The sequence below is a fragment of the Orycteropus afer genome, unplaced genomic scaffold, assembly GCF_000298275.1.
Source record: "Orycteropus afer afer isolate SDZICR_OR568_19922 unplaced genomic scaffold, OryAfe1.0 scaffold00076, whole genome shotgun sequence".
Taxonomy (NCBI): domain Eukaryota; kingdom Metazoa; phylum Chordata; class Mammalia; order Tubulidentata; family Orycteropodidae; genus Orycteropus; species Orycteropus afer.
The window spans coordinates 10,282,259-10,287,914 of record NW_006921663.1 but is presented as its reverse complement, the minus strand read 5'-3'; positions in this window follow the sequence as shown (position 1 = coordinate 10,287,914).

Genomic DNA, 5,656 nt, shown 5'->3' with positions numbered 1-5,656 from the left:
ATGGTAAAAGAGTTCTCCAAGCAGACTTTGGCCATTGCTCTGCTATATTTTAGAAAATGCAGCCTGGACTAACTATTATTTTAAGAAGCTCATCTACCCTGATTCCTTTATTCCCCATATAAAAAATCTCCAGGTTTCCCTCCCAGCTCCAGAAAATTAAATATAATAAAATAAAAAGATACTTCAAGCTCATTGTCATCTTTCTCTGACATTTATGCATATAGATTTTCTTCAACCCATCTTTTCATTGAGGAGAATAGTGAAAAACAACATGTTAAGTCTATTGTCCTATGTGAAAAGAGGTACATGATTACATATTAACTTAAAATATTAATTTATCCATCCATCTATGATTTTTCTATGTTATTTGATAATTATGCAATATATTAGCTATTATACATATACATAAATATACACACTCACATATACACATACTACTCTCAAGTAAAAAAGTAATTTTGCTGCAAATAACTAAAAATAACTAGAAAAGTTTACATTTCATCATATCTTGATTATTTAATAGAAATCATTTTGGCTTTAGTTTAATGAGGCCATGGTATTTTGTAATTTTATTATGGTATCATTGTATTTATTTTTTAATCACCTCTTCCAGCAATTGTAGTTGATTTGATTCCTATATATTCTGTCTCCTGAGGTCCTCATGATTAGTCACAATTTATGTTGTGGAAAAAAGTTATTTCAAATGTATAATTTGTTGGTCTTATAAAATTCTATCATACAGAATCATTTTTATCAAGTTCATAATTTCCATGTACTGATGCTTCTTCACTTTTCCAACTTTTTCATTCCAATAATTAATTTTCAATATATCTTGATTGAATGTATGGTCAATTTCAGATTGGAGAAGTTGGTAAATATTTTCAATTTCTTCTTCTTTGGTTTTATTGGTAGGTGTATAAATTTGAATGATAGTATATTAACTGGTCTTCCTTGTAGGTTTATGGATATTTCCTATCACTGACAGCCTTGTAAGGAGCTATGGTGCCACAGTGGCTTAGGAATTTGAATGCTAACCAGAAGCTTGGTGGTTCAATCCCACCAGGTCCAAGGAAGGAAGATGGGCCAATCTACTTCCATAAAGATTTAAGACTTTGAAAACTCAATGGGAGTTCGCTATGAGTCAGAATCAACTTGATGACAGTTTGGTTTTGATTTGGACAGCATTGTTCTTTAGGATAGATCTTGAAATACCCTTTTCAGTGATGACCGAAATGACAGTTCTTTTCAATTTATCCTTCAAAATATATAAAATATTTTCTGTATCTAAGTGCTTAATTGTTTTTACATCTTCATAAAACAAAAACTCACTGCCATTGAGTTGATTCCAACTCATAGAGACTGCAAGGTGGCATCTTCCAAGGTGGCATCTCTATGGAAGTAGATTGCCCAGTCTTCCTTCCGAGGAGTGGCTGGTGGGTTTGAACTGCCAGCCTTTTGATTTGCATTCAAATACCCTAGGCACTATGCTGCCAGGGCTCTCTATTGAAAAACTAATTCATTCGATGTTCAATATTTAGGCAAAAATCTATTCCATGGATCCAGAGAGAACTGCATAACAAGCTGTGGTATAGTAAATTACATAGTGTGACTTTTCTAGCCATAAGTCATTGTAAACTCCATGGTGGAATTTTTCATGAGCAGCTGAGTAGCTCCTGATTGTTAAAGTTATCCACCTGGGATATTGCTGTTGAGAGTGGCATGAAGAAATCTTCTGAGAAGTTCTCTCACTCTCAGATGTATGTTGTTGTTGTTGTTGTTATGTGCCGTCGAGTTGGCCCCGACTCATAGCGACCCCTCCTTGGGTTTCCGAGGCAGTATCACTACGGAAGTAGGATTGCCCAACCTTCCTTCCAAGGAGTGGCTGGTGGGTTTGAAACACCAGTCTTCTGGTTAGCAGTCAAGTGCCTTAGGCACTATGCTACCAGAACTCAGATGTATAGGATGCTAATATTGGAATTGGTTAGCATGGCCACTCTGCCAGGCTCAAAATGAGCCCTCCTAGAGGCAGAAGGGGGAGCTCTGGTAGCGTAGTGCCTAACGCACTTGACTGCCTACCAGAAGGTTTGCAGTTCAAACCCACCAGCCACTCCTTGGAAGGAAGATGGCGCAATCTATTTCCATAGTGATACTGCCTTGGAAACCCAAAGAGGGGTGGCTATGAGTAGGGTCTGACTCGATGGCACATAACAACACAACAACAACAGAGGCAGAAGGAATCTCTCCGACCGCTGGCTGAGAAAGACATGTTGTTGAGAGAAATTCACTCCTGAGAGACATGCACTTGCTGAGAGCGAGACATGAGAGACATGTGCTGCTGAGAGAGAGATGTGAGAGAAATGCCCTGCTGAGAGAGAGACATAATAGACATTTGTTGCTAAGAGAGACAGGTGGCTGCTAAGTGAAATGACTTGCTGTGAGAGACTGAGTGCATTTTTGAACTTGAATTGTAGCCTGTTGCTTCCCTAATAAACCCCATAATCTGCGATTTCTGTATGGGCCTTGCATCAAATTGTCAAGCCCAGCAGAGAGGTGGTGGATGCTGCAGGGGGAATGGTTGGTGCCAGGGTTGGTGAAAGGACTGGAGGTAGGCAACATGTCTGGCCTCTCAGGAATAAGCCATGGGCTACTGATGGTGATTCTGTCTTCCTCTTGTGGGGTTAGAGGAGGTCAGAAGATACAGCCTCCTTGCCTCTTTGGCACAAGAAAAGCATACAATTTAAGGTTCAAGATATTTTAGATGTATTTGAAATTGTACACTTATTTTTTAAATCAATATTAAATTTGCAGATTTAATGATTATGTCTGATTACTTTTAAACATTCTCTTTCCATTATTTGATAAATACTTTAGTGAAGTTATTTATTAAGTCATATATTAATATAATATTTTGTATGATATTTTTTAAAGAAAATCTATATATGACACATAATAATGGATTAGGTGATAAAATTATGACTATATACAGGATAATTTGTTTTGTATACAATATACATTTTTCCTACCACTCTATTTTAAAGTTAAAATTAAACATAAATGAAATACAGTCTCACTTTGCAAAATTTTTCCTTAAGTTTACATGTGTTAGTTAATTTTTCCTGAAGACATCTTTCAATACATTATTATCAGCAGCATATAGTTATTTAACTACAATGCAGTTAAATTATCTCACAAAGAAGCTCATTAAGAAAAATAACAGTTTTTAAATAGTCCTTTCCTTTCATAAACTATATATATAAATTTACATATATTTCCTTGACATGCTTAAAACCATTATTATAAAATGAAAGTTCCACCTGCTTTATTTTGCAAGGTTAATTTTTAATTATTGTATTTAATCTTATTGTAATATGTTACTGAACATGAAGAAACTAAAATTCATTTAGTTTCAATAATAATATGGCAAACTCTAGGGACTGAATAAGAGAGTAAATGAAGAGATATCATATCGAATGAAAATAATATCATTTTCATAACAACCTAGAATTACTGAAAATGCCATTCTCTATGTTTAATACATTTACTGTATTTTGTTTGTTTGTTTATTTTTCACTGAATATTCTTATAAGATTAACACTATAGTAATCCAGATGAATGCTACCTAAGTAACAAAACTAGGTTGATTGATTCCATTACAAATTCATGCTATTCAATTCACACTTTTCTCTTCTTAACAAATGACAATAATCTCTAATTGGCTCTCACAGATATTTTTCAAAATTTTTAATGTGATCCTTTCTCTTCAAACCTTTTTCCATTTGCTTGCTCTACACAAATGTGTCTGTATTTCATAGAGAAGATAGTCATATCCTATAAATGTCTTTAGTTTACCTCTTAGCTCTTAATTGTATGTATACTCTTTATTTGAGGGAAAAATTCTTCCTCTGCTTTAAACCAATGTGTCCACAAATGGCTTTTTCTAGTCTCCTGTGCTAAATCACAAATTTTCCTCTTAAAACAGTATTTTATTGGATCTTCTGTTTCTTTCTTCTCAGTATCATTTCTTCAATCTGATAAAAAATAACTTCCCCACAACAAGCAACCATAAAATAGACAAAATTCATCATAATCTGTAATGAATCCTTCCATCTCCAACTAAGGACTCTTAGTCTCTCCTTACCTTCATTGGCATTTGACATCTTTCAGGATAACATAGTGATTGGAGTTTTAAATTGCAATCACCAATAACTAGCTGTGAGATCTGAATATTACTCAACCTTATTCAACCTTGCTATACCTCTACTTTCTTATCTTCAAAGAAGTTACAATAATAACACTAATTTCTAATGTTGACCACCACTCATCTGTCAGTTTGCGGTACTGTGGTCCTTGCAGATTGCTGTGATGCTGGAAGCTATGTCACTGGTATTTCAAATACCAGCAGGGTCACCCATGACAGATAAACATCAGCAGAGCTTCTGGACTAAACTTGGCCACTGAAAATCCTATAAATAACAGTGAAACACTTCCTGATATAGTGCCAGAAGATGAGCTCCTCAGGATAGAAGACGCCAAAATAGAACTGCATAAGAGCTGACCCTTTGAAGTAGAGTGTCCCTTCATTACATAAACAGACTGAAGCTTTCTCGACCTTCATTTGCCACTGTGGCTGCTAAAGAGACAGGAAGGCAGCATCTTTTGACCTCCTCTAACTACACAAGAGGAAGACAGTATCACCATCAGCAGCCCAAGGCCTGTTCCTATGAGGCCAGATATTTCACCACCATCCATCCCTCTTACCAACTTTGAACCAACTATCCCTCCCGTGGTAGCTACCATTTCTTTGCTGGTTTTGATAATTTGCAGCAGTGGCCACACATAACTCACAGATTATGGGGTGTATGAGGAAATCAGTAGGTTGCAATTCAAGTTCAGGAATGTATTCAGGAGACAGTTCTTTGATAAGGACAGTCTCCTCTCTGCTATGTCCTTTAGACATGCCTCTCTGGCCTTCGGCCTCTTAGCCTGGTCTCTGCCTCTGTGGGCCAAATAAGCCTGCCACTCTGTCTCATGCCTCTTGATTCCACTGTCACCCTCTCTCAGCTGGATGTATCTCTCAGCTGGGCATCTCACTCAGCCAGCAGTGAGAGTCCCCTCTGCCTCTAGGAGGGCTCATTTTAAACCTGGCAGAGTGGCAAAGCTAACCAATACCAACATCAGAGTTCTACATATCTGAGAGAGAGTGAACTTTCCCAGAAGATTTTTTAGTGCTGCTCCAACAGAAATACCTCAGGTAGATGACTTTATCAATCAGGATTTTAAAAGCAGATACTCAGTTGCTCACCACAAATTCCATTACAGCGTTAATTGTCAGTCTCATTATAGGAAATAACTACTACCAGCTGCCCAGCCAAGTTGCCAAATATTTTCACGGTTCCACTCAGCATTTTGGCACTTACAAATAAGAAGAAACAGCTGTGAACATCCATTAATAATAAGAGTATGGAATGCACATGTATGGATCTAAGAAATTTGGAAGTCATCAAAAATGAATGAAGCATATAATGATAGAGGCAGGGCAAGATGGCGGACTAGGCAGAAGGATAGCACAGACCCACTTCAACAAAGAAAAGGGAAACCAATTAACACAGACACAGAAGATAATCTTGGACCCCTGAGCCTTGAAGGAAAGGATGCA